This window comes from Pomacea canaliculata, linkage group LG3, assembly GCF_003073045.1.
Source record: "Pomacea canaliculata isolate SZHN2017 linkage group LG3, ASM307304v1, whole genome shotgun sequence".
Lineage (NCBI taxonomy): Eukaryota > Metazoa > Mollusca > Gastropoda > Architaenioglossa > Ampullariidae > Pomacea > Pomacea canaliculata.
Window position 1 is genome coordinate 37,351,330 of NC_037592.1, and position 17,184 is coordinate 37,368,513.

General features: G+C 43.7%; 1 long non-coding RNA gene across 2 annotated transcripts in view; it reads right to left on the bottom strand.

Annotated features, from left to right (window-relative positions):
- The window catches only part of LOC112560862, a 99,245-nt gene that overhangs the window by 15,734 nt on the left and 66,327 nt on the right, over positions 1 to 17,184 (bottom strand). The window contains exon 5 of one of the 2 annotated variants that reach the window (XR_003098612.1): positions 16,373 to 16,718. The exons of the other annotated variant lie outside the window; for it this stretch is intronic. This is a non-coding gene — a long non-coding RNA (uncharacterized LOC112560862). Of the gene's footprint in view, positions 1 to 16,372; positions 16,719 to 17,184 lie in introns of those variants that run through there. 2 annotated transcript variants of the gene reach the window in all.

The following is a 17,184-nucleotide window of genomic DNA, read 5'->3' on the forward strand; positions in this document are numbered from 1 at the left end:
GGAGAGGAAAATAACAGTTTCTGAGTGGTTCAAACTAAATGAGAACTTGCTGTCAAGAAAACCGCTTGTAAACATCATCTTTCAGAAATATCACGACTTTGCTTGTACCCGCTAATACATGTCTCTGCATGTATAGTACCATCCTGATTACCAAACCAGTCTACAAGACACTTAACACTTTATCCCTACTAATTCTAACTTTTGCAATACCGAGAGCATCCCTGCTGACACCTACCATCACACCAAGCTGAGCTGACATCACTGTTGTGTAAGCGTTTAAAATTAGCAAGAAGACATGTCTGGCTCATCACAGACCTCATCCTTTCTTCGATCTCTCCCCCAGCCATGTAATAACACAGGGGATCCAGAAAAAAATTGATTTCTCTAAATCTTCTTTTCATTTCCTCTCGGGTCCTTAACATCGCTTCCACCCCTCCTAGCATCCCACCTCTTCCCGTCTTTCCTTGGTCGTATGTAGCCTCGCCCACTATCCACCCTGTAAATACCTGATTCCCCTATTACTACCCCGTTGTCTGTGTTCCCGGGTTCCGTACTGTCTTGTTTCCATGTACTGGCACAAGAGGCAATGTGAATTTCGCGCCACCTATTTTTGCAGTCGATCTTCGGGAGGTTTATTTTTGTTGTTGTCCCCCTTACCCCCGTACCTCACCCGTTGCTGAGCCATTCGCAGTTTCGCCTCCGCCTTACCTCCCCGTCCTCATGCAACTTGTCGTTGACAGTTCACTTCGGAGTTTGTGTGTGTGTGCGCGCGCGCAGTGCCCGCTATTACTTCTCTAATTCTCTCCCCTGATATGCAGTGTGGAAGGAAAAAGGGAAAAACACAAACAAAAAAAACGGGAACAAACTATAAATTGATTTTTTTTTTCGTTCTGTAAAGAACACAGAAAACGGGTCTTGCTCAAGAGGAATATTGTCTCCAAGAGTTTGATGATCAAACCAGGAACCACTGCCGCCCCTTGTTAGCCTCACTCACTCCACCTTTCCCGTCCTTCCCAGATTTCTGTGAGTGATTGGGTTAGTGAGTGAAACCGACACTCAAAGGTCATTTAATACAAGAAAGGTCGGTTTCCGCTAGCTGATGAGCTTTATGCATCACAGTACCAGGCTGCCGACTGTGTACTCGCGCGGAATCACGATATAAGTGTCGTCAAGAACGCACGCAGGCAGCGAACGAGTGATGTACAAGTTCAAGTACTGAAAGGGTGTTCTCTAACATCTTCAAATATATCACATTGTTTGCCACATTGTTTTATGACGGTCAGATAAACGTTTTCAAAGATGGTCACATAATCATGGTGACCCATTCAGAAGTGTACTTTAAAACTGTCTGTCCTTAAATTTAAAGGCTTAGTAGGGTGATATTTGCTTCCAATGACTAGGTCAAGCTTTCTCAAAGATCAACATTAAGAATGTCATTAGGATTTGTATTAGATGTCAGGACTGTGCATGGATATGTTGATGTTATCAAGTCAATTGGGGAACTAGAATCATATGTTGATTAGGTGTACCTGTGTGCAAACATGACTAAGTTTTCAGAAAAAAAATGGCCTCCCACTAGACCTTTAAGAAAGTCAACCCTGCCCAGTGCAGAAGTGATGGACTGTTGTCGGAAGTGCAGTTAAATGAAGTGGACGCTGTGTGACAGAAAGCAGTTTCTTGCAAGGCGATCTCCACAATGGGAACAAACGAAGTCTCTGGTGGCAACGAGAAGAAGTCACAGAGGATCGTTCAAAACGGAGGCAGAACAAGTTCTTCATTAATGTCGTTTTGTCATACAATAACCCGCTCCGCTGTAATTTTTTTTTTTTTTGGCAGTCAGCGACTGTGCGTGCCCCCACAGCAACCACCCTAACCTAAGCCCCACCACTACAACCACCATCACCCACGCCCCACCACTACTACCACCATCCTCACCAGTAGGGAAAAACACAGCCGCGAAAGTAAAAACAAAACTTGGAAAACCTGAGAAATGTCTTCATAAAAGATTGAGTGATAACTTCTCAATTTCCGGTTTCCATGGCAATCAATATGGTTACGTCTGCCAGGGGACCTCTTGTGCCCGGCTGAAACAATTAGTTAGGTCTTCATAAAGTGTTCCTTTGACATTCCTCGTCTACACTTGCTGGCTTAAAAAAATGTCGGAGCAATCTGCCTTGCACTGGAACTGCCTGTGTAATTTTCCATGTAGTAGTAGTTGTTGTCGGTCTGGCAGCGACTCAAGGGTTGACACGTGTGGCATTCTTTTACACTGACTGGCGACATGGAAAAATGAAAGGACAGAACAGCCTGCTCGCATCCCCCAATCCTGCCCCCCTCCCCCTTCTCCCACAAGTCACAAAATTTCATCTGCAAGGTTGTAAATTTGATTAGGACTGTTTCACACTCACAATGAGCGAGTCTGTCAAGAAACGGCCAATGGCATTCGTTTGACACCCCCCGCCCCATTACCTCCTGACACTGTGCATGTGTCGATTGGCTCTTTCCCTCCACGAACTGTTAAAGGCGTTTAATAAATAAGCTGGCTAATTCCCGAGTTGTCGAGCGATGCTGCGCATTTTGGATGGTGACAGTCGAACATTCGAGTCTCGAGTCTCCGCTAACTATTGTATCAATGAATACCTTCCTTCTCAGAGACTTACTGGGGCTCGGGTAAGGTTTTGGGTGTAGAGGCAGGGTTAGGGTTCGAATTTCTGGGTCGAGTTATAGGGACTGAGCTGACCATCTAGAAGAAACACAAAGTATCGACAAATGCAGACAAACTGCTAGCTGTAACATGTCATTTCTAATGTGCAGACAGCAAACCACTTTGAGCAACATAGACAGCTCCATCTGCTGCTGTGGTCTGTCAGTGACAATATCCACAATATCCACAATATCCACTACAAGTTTTTTTCCACTCGAGCGACGTGGCAGTTCGCTCTCGAGTGCATGGCTGTGATGCTCTTCAAAGACAAGCAGGCCTTATGAGCTCATTTTGTAACCAACACATTCTTCCCAGTAGGACAAATAATCATGGAGGGATTTTTGAACGCACAATCGCTATTCGTTATGCTAAATAAATAAATACCACCTGCTGCTAAACCAGTTTCCTCATGATAGATGTTCTAAGTATAAATACAGTTGCAAACACATTCTACGTGGAGAAACAAAATGTATAAATAATTCAAATTCTGAAACTAATTCTGAAATAATGCAAAGTCAGTCAAGACCAAGTGGCAGCGACTAATGCAAAAACCGATAAGAAATGGCAAGAGTATATTAGAAACATTTAATACGCTAGTCCCTTGCCTTGCAATTTGTTAATTAAATAAATACTATAATGAAATATATATATATATACAGAGAGAGAGAGAAGGGAGGAGGGTGTGAGAGAGAGAGACAGCGGTTGAAAAGTCAGGCAAGTAGGGAAAGTAATTATGGCGATGTTGACTTGAGACCATGGCGGACCAATATGGAAGAAAATCAATGACAGAAAAGAAAAGTGGAAATAAGAGACCTGTTCAAAGTACACCGGCAAAATAAACCTTTTGATCAACTTGTGGTTACTAAGAGAGTTATGTCACTTGACACTCACGAAGATGTAGGGCAGGGGTGGGATGGGGGTGGTGTCCTGTTCCCAGAAAATCCCACAAAAGAACCCGCTCCACCTCTCCTCTACACCGGGTGCTGTATATATATATATAACACATTCTGAGTTGTGCACAAAGACACTTGACGAAGTTAGATTTCTACCTAATATGTGACTCATCCAGCAAAATTTATTTACTCGAAAAAATCGTTATTGGCTGACATCATTTACCTGATCCATCAGCCGCCAGTCCTTCAGCCAACCATGACCTCGTCTGATTGACCCTCACGCGGATCTATACGCCTTTCGCCAGCTACATCCTCCGTTGTCATGGATGCTGGGGTCACAAGGGGGGCACAGGGAAGTAGCCGTACTCTAACCCTTCTGCAATGTCCACATGTCCTGGGTGCAATCAAGCTGCAATTTCCTGTGTGCCAGACGCAGGCCGATGACGGGCCGATGTAGGTGTTAAGAGAACTTGCAGTTCCTTCATTTTGCGGTAGAAGGGAGACCCTTCCCGGGAAGTCAAGATGGGTCGGACATCAGTGTTTTGATAGGCGGCTGTAGCCCCGACTCCAGCACCGCCATGTTTTTGCTTTGACAATGCGGCAACGGGCCCGACCTATGGGTGGACGCACTCATCCCCCTCACCCCCGCCAAGTAGATAGGTCCGGCATCGTCCTCGCCAGCGGGGCGCCGAGCCAAAATCATCAGAGATATGACAAGTTGCAGTGCTGTCCGACCCACACAGTTGCCCGAGTAATCCACACGGACTCACTGGTGCTTGGTACAAACGGGAAACAGGGTTACGCCGAGCCGTCTCCACGAATATTTGATCTCTCTTAATACAAAGTCCACTGAAAGAAGGGGGTTCTGGCACTGGGAGATAGGAATGGTCAAAGGAACGTGGAGGGAGAGGGGTCGCGCCTGAGACCTCCTTCCTCTCATCCCTGTAACAATTTGCCGTAGCTGCTATTTTATTATCAAAGAGGTTCGTTTGGTAGGAGATGTCGACTACGGGATCTTTACGTGCTAAAGAATGGTCGATGACTCCAGCTTGTCTGGCTAGCGCCTGCAATCAACTCGTTTTACAAAGGACTTTCACGATTTACCCCCAAACAGATAGATATTCCCGCTGTTCTGACTGGACGGTGATGCTGTCGGCCGTGTGATGGCGCTCTCTGGCCTCTAGTACATCTTTTTGCAGAGAACAGCACAGGCAAAGTTGAGAAACTTGTGCAAATTATGTACAGTTTTGTCCTCACAAAAAAAGTTACCACTGGAGTTAAGAAGCAAACGCCAGTGGTCAAATATACAGTCAGTTCGAAAGTCTTCAAAGAATAAAGTTCCAGCTTTGATTTCGTGTTGTTATGAGAAGAACCAAGCAGTAATTTAATTTCGCGAATCGTTTCCTGTCATCCAGGTTGGAGGTGATATTTTGTAAAAATTAATTTTCATAAGCAGCTACTTTCAGCAATATTTCAGTGTTGTTTTCAAATTACTCACGATAACTAAATCACTGAAGGAAAGCGGACTGCGGCAGCTTCGAATGCTGTGTTCTGTAAGCCATGACATCAACCTCATAAGTTTCCAGATGCGAGTGCATGGAAGGTGGCACATGAAGGTGGAGAGAGTTGGAGGGGTGGGGTCTGGATTTAATTCTGATGATGAATTTCTCGGCAGATGATTCACATTTTCGCGTAACCGGTGACACTTCGGGCGCCTGTGGGTGGCGCGATAGCGCAGCGAGATGTCAGGGCTCGAAAATTGAAAGTTAAACGGGGAGACTGATTTTTGCCCGACCACTGGACACGTCTCTAATATGGCTGCCATGCCATAAATATCAAGGTGACACAGCGGTGTCCTGCCTGTTGGTCCTGCTGTCAGAGAGACTTTTTGAGTACGGACAGGAAGTGACGTATAAACTGTCTTGCCAGGTGCATTCAATTTCCTGCTCTATTTTCTGGAGACTAAAACGTCATTTCACACACACCATTGCACGCGCACGGGGAAGCGAGGGAGACACGCACACACAGAGGGGCGGGGTGAGGCCGTGCGGAATCTGAAGTGATTGACTTCATATTGGCATCGGTCACAAGCTGCTGGAGTCCCCATCCTAGAGGATGAGACTCACAAACAAATTACACGCCAGTCGTCATCTTTTATGTTCCTCCTTTGCTCTTTCTCTCTATTATCCTGTATCTGCGTGCGTGTGTGTGTGTGTGTGTGTGCGCGCGCGCGCGTGCGTGTGCCTTCCTCTCAACCATATACCTGCATGCCAGTAACAGGCCAAAGGCTGACTGGCCAACGTTGCCTCGGTAAAGCTCATCCCCCGAACACACACTCAAATGCAACCTTACACACGGTCGTCCGCACACATACTCACTCGCACGCACACATACTCACACGCACACATACTCACTCGCACGCGCACGTCATCGATCCACACACACACAGGCACGACTGGATTACGTTTGGCTCTGTGCCTACATAAACGACTGTGTGAGCCTCCTCCGGGAAGCTGGCTTGTCCGGCTAAATGCTATTTTTCTTGTCGACAGCCCGGTCTGTCTTGTCGGCGAGGTGGGCTGCAGGAACACCGGGGACTCCACTACAAAACGTCGTCGCCCTGTGAATGGTCTTCGTCGCTGCTTTCTGCACCCAAGTCCTCGATGAACTCTTGAGAGTTCAAGAAATCAAAAATCAAACCCAACGGTCAAGCACTGAGGGCGAATGTTTTTGCGGCTAGGCAAAGTCATAGTTCTGATATAGGTTTTAATGTACAACCCGGCATTATAAAATTGCTTTTCGGCCGCTTATTTATTTTTTATTGGGTTGTTTACACGAAAAGAGACTTTACATAAACCAGTCATCATAAACACACTAAAACTTATTTTTAATCATAAAAAGTGAGACTCGTCTTTGTATATAGCAGATATATTCAGCAAGAACTAACTACAATAAAACCATACTCAAGTTCATACTCTTTGTATTTCGCATACCACTAATAACTAAAGACAATATAAATATCTGAGAATATGTTTAGCGTAGATGAAGTAAGTTAGAATGTGAAAGATTAGCCACCATTAGCAATGTCTGAGCGTGACAAAACGCTGAAAATTTAGTTGATGTTGCTTTTCGGAAAAAACCCATTAAAAGTTCGTTAAAGGAGGGAGAGATGAGCAGTGTTTTGTTTGTTAACGCAGTAAGCGTAAAGCTAAAAATAGAAAATTCAACGAAAAGATGGAAATGTCGAAGATCTTTATCTTTCTAGCGAGAATCGCCGAGGATTGCAGGCCGTGAAATTCAAATGTTTTTCCTGTTAAATTGTTATTTTCTAAATGAGATCGTTGTTTTCATAAGTGGACTCGTGGCAAAGTTATGTCCGCAATAGCTGACAGCATGGTTCACTACAGCCAGCACCAGCGGGTCCACCAGCCCTACATCCTGTGATGCTAAAACTAATCCAAAAGCCACGACACCTAAATCTCTGTATACTTTCTTTACACGAGGGCTACATTCTTCTGTCACTGCTCGAGAACAGGAGGGGGTATTCACTCAGATTTGAGATTATCTTGCATTGATTTTACTAAATTACCAAAAAATATACTCCAATAGTCCTTAACTAATCCCACTGACTCGTAAGATAACAATCAGAATGCAAACTCAAAATAATGCCACTCCCTCGACCCCACTCTCTCTCTTTCACACACGCGTACGCATGCACGCACAAATAAACATTCACACAAAACGGACTGAAGGACAAGGCGTGGTTTACCGTCCAACTTTGCTGTACAACAAAACCTGAAGAGACGAACAATGACATCAGACAAGGAATTGTAAAGGCAGGCAATCTGTATTCAAAAGGTCAAGTTGTTTAAGGTGTTAGGATTTCTGTTAATCCCGTCTGAGCTAGCATGGAGTGTCTTGTGAAGCCATGACCTTACTGCCACACGAAAGTGGAGATCAATGTTGGTAGGGACCTCGGCAACACAGCAGTGGCGACAGGACGGCAGCACATCCATTTTATCTCCTGCCTCTAGTCCACCTAAACACGGTCTGGGCAGACAAAGTCCTGGTGAAATAACTGCAGCCGAGCAACAGCAACCTCACAAACGTTAACTTTGTTTGCTGCCTCATGAAGCAGCACCGAAGAACACAGTAGATTCATTTGCTGTATTCTTGCGCTAAGAATGTCTTCAGACCGCAGCACACACGTATGCTTCCGCGACTGACACCACGGCTGCAGCTGTGAGAACGAGACTTGCCTCAAACTAGTTCGTCAGGGCCGACAATCGCAGTAATAGCACTCCCTCTGTTATCTAAATCATCTGTTTGAAGTCATCGTTAACACTGTCGGCGTAATGATGGTCTGCCGCGGCTTCTACTTTTTTACGGAGTTAAGTTAAAGAGCTTGTCAATTTTTGTTTGTTTGTTTGCGGGGTGGTTGTTCAGAAACGTTTGTTTCTTTGTTTTTGAATAATTTTGGTTAGGTTAACAGACTTTATTTATTTTCTTTCTGATCGTCGCTACAGTTACTCTCACTTATCTTTTCTACACTGACCTAACTCATGCACTCTTTGTCAGCTGATATGGACCACGTGGCAATAATGAAAGCACGTGACGAGAATGTCTTTACCAGGTAGGCTGCATGCTGTTCAATGGATGTACACAGCTGCTCACAAGAATCGTGGTGTGGTAAAGTCAGTCCAGACACACGCGTGTTGACAGATTAGCACCTGGAAGACGGGACCAAATCTTCTCCTTGTACTAACCCCTGTACATACCTTGCTAAAATCAAGAAAACCTTTTTGGGTGGGCGAGAACATGGGGAATCTTCTAGCCACAGACTGAACAGGCCACAAACCTGCGAGCTACTCCAATGTCGAGAGCCGTTATCACCAGGTTACGGACTATCTATCTACATTATTACTGTTGCTACGATTCGATAAGCTGGCTGATAGAACTTCCAGCCACTTCTCATGATGATGATGATGACAACAATCATTTTACATTGCATTTTCCCTCAGACAAAGAAGCTCAAAGAGCTTTAACCTGATGCACCTAAGCTGACAATATTTGCCAATTATGTTCAAACTTTGCATGTTGTTGAATGCGGGTCTTTGGAAACAGAATGCGATAACAACCGTCTTGACAAGACCTAGTAGAAAGATACCTGATCAGGGTGGGTCTAGTAGAGTACTCGATACGTGCTGGCAGGTCAGCCAAGGCCATTAACTTGTGATTACTCCTCTGCCACCGAGCCAAACATAACAGTTTGAAGGAGAAGTAAGAGTACTGAGCCAGAAAGGCTCCTCAGGCTAGTCCCTTTTAATGACAAACCCATTCCAGGGAAAACTTGTACAAGAAGTTTTAAACACTGTAAATTTAATGAAAACGTAACTTTTAATACATGTCCACCTTCATTGGAATGTCAGAAAAATGGTTTCATGAAGAACAAAGAATTCTCTCTCAGTCCCACACACAAACGCACGCACACACAAGATGATTTTTTACAACAATAACTCCGGTACACAATTTTGCAATAAGAATTCACAATACTTATATATATATAGGGGAGAGGGAGAGAGCCAAAGAGTTTCCGACTATTAAATGCATCAGAGTGGAAGTGGTGGGAGGACAGGCGGTGTGATTGCAGAGCTAAACCTTAGTGGGAACTCTACGTTGTAATGACAGCACACTCGTGAAAAATGGCCGTCGGGGTGCCAGGCCGGCGCTCAGAGCTGTCACAAACAGAAATACCAAATTATGCGGAGCCGTGACCGCAACCTTAACGTCCACTGTAACAGCACGAGAACAAGGCCGACTTCGGGCGCGAGTGATGCAGGGAACGACGCGCGGAAATTATGGGAAACAAAACGGTTAACCTCCACCACCGCCATCTCCCACACCCCTTCTTCCGCAAGACAGTGCTTCTAGAGGATCGGTGGGTGGCTAAGGAGGTGAGGGGGAGAGAGATAGGGGTAGTGAGAAGGGAAGAAGAAAAAAAGCCGGCAGACATTCATCTCACTTTCACGATGACACACCAACAACCTTAACCGTTTTGTCCTGCTCGGCAACTGTATTTACTGGCTCAGTGGCCGCAGTAATCTGCCCGGTTCTTATTGTTCCCAGCCGCCTAGATCCTCAGTTTCTGGCGGCAAAGATGGAGGAGACCTGATTATTGTTCTCTTCATAAAACAGGGTTATGTCTGGCGCTCCAGCGCATGCGCGTCAAGGGGAGAGAAGTGCTCACAGCGACGAGCGTCAAACTGCACCTTGCTGACGTCAGCGACGAGCGTCAAACTGCACCTTGCAGGCCGCAGTGGGCGCCACCTACCGCCGGTCCGAACTTGACAAAGTGAGTGGACAGGTTGATCGTATGAGAGGAAAGAGATGGCAGCTTCTGTCTAAAACTCAGCAGAGAGAGAAACCGAGTGCTTCGCTCACATTTATGGAAACGAGTCTCGTAATGAAGCAAACAGTCATTTAGAAATAATTTTGTACTTAATATCGCCCCTCATTCATGAAGGTGTCTTGAGCTCGTTCACCATTTGAGTTCTCTGCGTAGCTATTGCTCCACAAAAAGTATGTTGCTTGTGTTTAATAATCTCCAGTCTTATAATTCTGTGAAATAAATACACCTGACACAGGTGTTTCGTCCTGCTAATTGCATAAAAAGAAACAGAGAATTACTACTTCATACGATAGAACATTTTTCAATATCTTATTAACATGATATTATGATCAGGTGTTCACGCTGGAGGATGCAGTTTCCATGGCGAGCTTTGAGCCCCTTGCTGCTCGGCAATGAGGTAAGGCGAGAACTTGTCACTGTCGCTAGGCAACAAGATGAATATTGATACAACTTTATGTTTTTCCTATACAGGGGTGTTTAACTTCATTAGATCTCAAAATAAGTTTGATTAGAAATACCACTTAATTAATGATATTATCTTTCAAAACAAAACTTTTCAAAGACTGTTAGAAAATAGTTTATAATGCAAATCCTTAAAATAGAAATATAAAATTAGAAGTATACAGGTCATGCTAAGAAATATCAATCTTTGATATGACACCTTTACCCACGATCAACGCGAACTCAAAGTGTTTTGCAATTAAAAAAAGACACAATAATACTAACTGCTAGGGCTCAAAGTCATTATTTTCCAAAACCAAAGAAGTGTGAGCCATCGAAACAAAGAAGTGGAGAAACTCCATGGAGAAGGAAGGCAGAATAAACATACTTCTCACTGGGAGTGCAGTGGACACCCTGTACATGCACTGATCCAAAAGAAGCATTTCTAACAAGGTTTACTTGCCATTTAAAAATGCTGCAATATTCATGGTGCAGCCACCGTCTGTATTTCCACACCTGTTTCAACCCTGCCAGCCGAGCAGGTGCCTTCGTTCTGCATAAGGGTGATGTACTTTCTGTTCCCTCTAAGCTTGACAGGTTAAATGTTACCCCTCTCCTTCTCCCTCCGGTCTGTGGCTTTGCTTCCAGCATTGGCTGATGAATTGTATGTGTATGCCTTGAATGTCTATCTACTCACCGCCACTCCCTAGATAATGCATACCTTATCTTGCGTTCTTCTGAGATTTTTATTAAACTTGTACTACCTGGTTTCTTTTTCTTTATTACTGTAGTGAGCCTTAAGTTTACACTGCATTATGATGATGATAATAAAAAAACAACCACTTGCAGTAATTTCCTTCTGACTTCTTTGTCCCTGGTTAAGCTGTGTGTATGTGAGCGTGCGGTGAGAATCTACTGTTATTTACCACTTTCCCCTACTAATTGCATTCTATATTCATGACCTAAGTGGAGTAAAGTGCGGGGAGCCTGGTCACGTACTCGAATTCCCTGATAATAATAATAGTCTTCTAATCCCATAATCCTTTAAAGATAATGACGATAATGATGCCGCTGTTGCTGATGACGACGTGGTTCAGTTAAAATCGTTGGTTTCATGTCCAAACCCTATTGCCTAGATTGAAGCAGACGTGAGTTACTGTAGTAGAAGAAGATTAATGCACCAAGTTGAGACAATCAAGCACCTATCCACATCTCACCTCCCGCCTCTCGCGAGGGGAAGTGGCGACGTCTGGCGTGCATGACCGACAAACGTAGCCGACGTCGTGCTGATGGCAAATTCATTTTGGTTCATACCGCACACCACCTCGACTTCAGCTAAAAATTGGGAAGGAAAACATCCACAAACCTGGCGTGTTTACTTTACAACAAAAACCAATATCTTCAGCGAAGGTATCGCTGTCCGCCTGCCGTTTCTCCAAGCTGCGAAGCTCGACAGAGAAGTTTCCATCGCTTCCTATCTCAAACAGAATCTGTGACATTTTGCACACAGTGGGGTTTGCACGTGCGACGTCTGTTCAGTCATCGGCGGCCCGAACACAGCTTAGATCTTAACTGCTATTGGCCCGGGCTGCGCCGGCTGTTTGCCTCCCTATCCCAGAAGATTGCGTTAATGGGAGAGCACTCTATCCAAGCCTTGCTCGTCTCCCTTGCAGCGCAAATAGTTTTGACACAAGCAGCAAGACAAAATAAAGACGAGTCATAAGAAAGTAATAGGATTAGGTTCCGCAGCCCTTGGCGCTTAAACTGTGTACAGGAGCGCGCTGCCAGACTGCCAGCCTCGTCCAGAAACGTGGAGCTGTGTAGGATGGGGGGATCAGTCTCTCAGGGGGGAGAGGGACCTGTTCTTGAGGAAGAACACGATGCTAGATGCTCGGATCGAGAGTGAGCTAGTCGCGGTCAGCCGGCAGCATCACAGCAAAGTTAAAGTTGCCAGAAGGAAGTCATCAGATGTAAGATTTTAATGGCAATGCAAGATCACCACTCCCCCATCCCGAAATTTTTTTTATTACGATCGCTTAAACTAAAGGCATTTAAAGATTAATTAGTGGTCGTTGAAGCTTAACCTCAGAAAAAAAAAAACGTCACAAGCAGGTCAAAGTTCACCTGTGAGCCAGGACTAGGTATCAAGCAGACGAGAGAAGCTGCTGCCAATGAAAGTGCCAACAACACCAACTATTAATTGTCTACTATGCTTCTCAACAACACACAAAAAACAGTACATGCTGAGTTAGCAGTTGAGGACTGGTGAACCGGGGGATCATGTCAACAGCTCATCAATATTCTAAACAGCCTCAATATGTTATAAACCAAAAATGGCTGGAGGCAGTGCTTCGAAATTTAAGTATTCCATGGGTTCTTCAGCTCTTCCTCACTGAATTTACAAGGCTTAATGTATCTGGTTTTCATATGGAGTGATGATCAGGTGTTCCGAGAGTATTTTGTGGGATAATCATGCGATTGGGAGCGTTTGTTAAAAAGTTTAGTAGAAGATTCTTATATTATCACGAATATTCCCTTAGGTATCCTTAACTAATTAGTAGTTTTAATTATTTTACAATATTGAAATGTGCTCTGAAAGTTAATCTCCTCAACACCCAATCATCTACGACCATGCCAGAACATATCATTCAATCGGCTTCCCTCTTTGATCGTCTGTAGCAGTGCTGCCACCCTTGAAACTACTCAGGCGATACTCAACTGTAACAGTTTTTAATGCACCTCGTCATCGCTTCCAGCTAATGAGATAACATATCATCAAAATGATCTTTCTTGACAAGACATGGTTTCGTCCGTAACAACTATCAATAAACGGTTCCCCATAAAGCCACCCAATTGACTGGCCAGAAATACTCACGATCAATAGAGTTTAAGATAAAGTAGAGGATTCATTAACTCAAAAATAGCCCTTGGTAACATTTGTAAAATGAAAGTCGGTCTTTGCAAAAAAAGTGATTTATGAAGGAAACATATCCTTGATGATCCGTATAACCATCGATAGCTGGTGATGATGCTGATTTTATTTTGCTTTTGGGTTCTTCAGTGATCGATCAAAATTATGTTTTAATTGCCATCGTCTGTAAACGCACAGTTAGCATTCAGGTTAACGGTCTACAGGTCTAAAACATTAAATTAAAAAAATAGTTGCCATCATTTTGAAAGTAAGAGGATATGAAAGGATTTGCACGACTGGTACTAGCTGACTGCAGTTTCATAAATCTGAATATTTGGACCATTCGCTTTGCTCGGCTTTCACGTCTGCTATTTCCTCCTGACACACGTCTTGAGATGAAGGACCATTAGTGTTACTCAGAGAAAATGAGTCAATCCGTCAGACAGAAACTCAGGTAAAGATGAAGTAACAAGAGCGTAGAAATGACGGTTGTTACATACACAGGTGTCACTCGTCAAAAGGTCAGCACGTGCATAACGATTGAGGCGTTTATGGAGGTAGGTGCGGCCCAGGTTACGACAGGCACGTTGCTGTGACAAATGGAACCAAGCTCCATGGCAAAAAAACCCCAAACAAAAACAAACAATCAAAATCCCCGACAACAGCTCCCTAATGGTTTGCACTTAATTCTGATGTCGACTTAAAACACTTTATGTCCACGTCACCATAACCTCGTGACATTCATGTTGTTTCTTGTTGCCCTGCTGCTACTTCATCGCTCGTCACGACAACAGATCTGCGTGTCGTTGGAAATACATCAACAAGAAGGAAGGCATATAGGAGGAGTGTCTGTGTCGATACCATGTCACGACCATAATACCTATTTCATAAGTATATGAATGAGCAGGTTGGCCTTGGCCAAAAAAGTCTTCTTAGAAGTCAGAAGCATACAACACCTTCCTAAGGGAGACGAATCTCTTACATTCATGCCCTTTGGATGCTTCTTTCTGCAATTTTCTCCTTCCCCTCATCTGCGTACTTACTGGCGAACATGAATTTAAAGAACATGACTACTTGAGTGAAAAAGGAGTGAAAAGAATACCAAGAGTTGTCTGGACATTTCTCCAAATCGCTTAAGTAAATTACATACGGGTAGTTTCTTTGTCTGATGTCCTCAGTGGTGTCTCCAACTGAAATGTCACATGTCAGCGTGTTTTAACCGCAGACACTTAAAAACTAAAATAGTTTTGTTTTCTGAGGGCTAATGTTTCATCTTAAGCCGGAACACGTCAGCAGATGCGACCTAATTCTCCAGCTGCTGTACAGAATGGAAAGGCAACCGGTTCGCTATATGTCATCATTGAGATGCCATCAAAAGTCAGCTTTCAAAGGATTTATCTGACTAAACGGGAAAGTCATAGAAATGATTGTAACTGTGGCCAAGGAGCGGAAACAAGACAGATTGTATTCCTGTGCTGTCAGTATTTAAATGCTGCCCATCGCCACTCGTTCTCGTCCTGGCGCTCGCTTGCTGTCCTTCGCTTGAAAGCTGCTTCTTGGACAGAATTCCTGCTGCCTCTCCGCATTACTCGGGACGCCGTGCTTAAGAACTCTGCATAACATTTATCATCCGAACCCGCAACAAGTCTTATCTTATTCACCCACAACAAATCTTATCTTATTCACCCGCTTTCTTTAAGAAATGTTCCTCTGTTGAGACTGAACATCCCATTGCTTGTTCCTTCACTGCAACATCTGCTCGGGCTAACAGTACACACCGATACTCTGTCATCTTCACCGTGTCCAGGTTCATTTTTACAAAGATGTCATTCCTTTCCGTTTCACTCTGGCCTACACTTCTCGAAATAATAAATAATTGATTGGAATCTAATAAATCAAGAGCTTCACGGAAGTTAAAGAAGAGACAGACGCAGGACGACAGATGAAAGTGAAGGAGGGAAGGGAAGAGAGAGAGAGAGCGAAGTAGACGATTAGAATCTACCACTCTTATAAAATGTCATAAAGTTGAATCAATTCTCAAACATTTGTATTTAGCGATAACTAAATGGTGGATAAATATGTGAATGTGGTGCGACTGTGGAGACATGTGTAACCGAAGAGGCACAAATTTGTATGTCTGAAAATGATCTGCAAAGAACAGAAATAATTATCATCAACTTCCATCCTTTGCAGCAGGGCTAGAAGTAAAAGTAAAGCGCCTCACATAAATTAAACGGGGAACAACGGGCAAGGTAAGAAATGGAGATCATTTGATGGCATCAACCCGGAGAGATACACTTAATTAGGTGATTCTCCATTTATCAACAGCGAGGCCAACATAAGGGTTCGCAGACTGAGGAAAAAAGGGAGGAAGAGGACACAATCAGAGACGGACAGACGTAAAGAAGAAAGACAAAACGATGAAAGTACAGAAAAGAGAGTGAGACAGGTGATGTTGTTAAAGTCTTGCTGAAGTGCGAAGTAATATATAGCTGGTGTTATTGTCCTCATCCAGGCAAGTCCCAGAGCTACGCAGCTATGTCTGCCAGTGATATACACATATTTTAGTATTATAATCTTGACATTTTGGTTTACTGTTTCAACAGACATTTTCAATAAAAATACTAGCTTGCTCTCCTGAGCGCGTGCAGTGAAGGCTGCAAAACGATGTCGTTTGTCGACAACTCGTTTTTAACAAAATATCAGAATTGTTTTCTTGAAAAAAGCAAGCTGAAAGGTTATTCTGTCTACTTAGAAACGTGCACAGGATTATTTTAACTTCAAAAGGTGATCATTTAAGATTTTGGCAAAGAACATCTGTGATTTATCAAACTATACGCCTAATCGTTTTTGGATAAAGACAGTCAGGTGCTACGTTTCTGAAAAATCTGAAAAAATAAAATACTACACACGACCCGCATGATGGTCGTTACAATTATTGATTTCATAAGAACCGTAAATAACAATGGCACACGAATGCTACAAAACATGCCAGAAAATGATAATCACATATTTAGAAACTAACTGTTATACCACTCCGTAAGCCCCATTAAGCAGACACCACACTATCGTCACATTCAAAGGTAAACAACTTGTTGTGTTTGTTTATTGACGGGCACATAATGGCGCGGGGTTAAGTAGCAGTACTTGACAACATCCTCACGGTCCTCGCTCGACATCGTAAAGGTCTGGGAAGCTGCTGCAACAGGAAGACCTTGAGCGAGGAGGAGGAAGACTGCAAATTGAACTTCTCAACTGCTCTTCACGCTGATTCTCGCGGTGCTTCCGCGCCCTCTGTCGCTGTGTTGGTCATTTCGTCTGACCAGACTTCATCATTTCCCCGAGAGAAGTTCCCTGCAACTTGAAGTAAATTACCGTTCCATGGCGACAAGCTCTCCACTCGCTGCCATCTTTTCACTCCCAGCTCGCGTCTATGGCCTCGTTTTCGATTCAAAATGGCGTTCGCGTGAATAAGGCGTAAAGAGATGGTTAGGGGTGTTAGTAAGAAGAAGAGAAAGCTGATTTATTACTGGCGAATAAGCGAAAGCGCCAGGGACGAAATGCAAGAAAGAACCAGAAATAAGGTTTGTTGGGGGTTATACTGGACAGGACAATGGGCAAAGAATGAGGCTGAACAAGACGCTCAGGGACATAAAACTATAGCAAAGAGAAATATCTCAGGAACAGGAGGTGGTATCAAAAACTTCTAGAACGAGGAAAAAAAATTAAGTAGTCATACCAAAAACAAAAAAACAAAACAAAAAACAAAAAAGCAGAAAGAAAACATACAAAGCTCAAAATACAAAACAAAATCAAGCAGAAACAA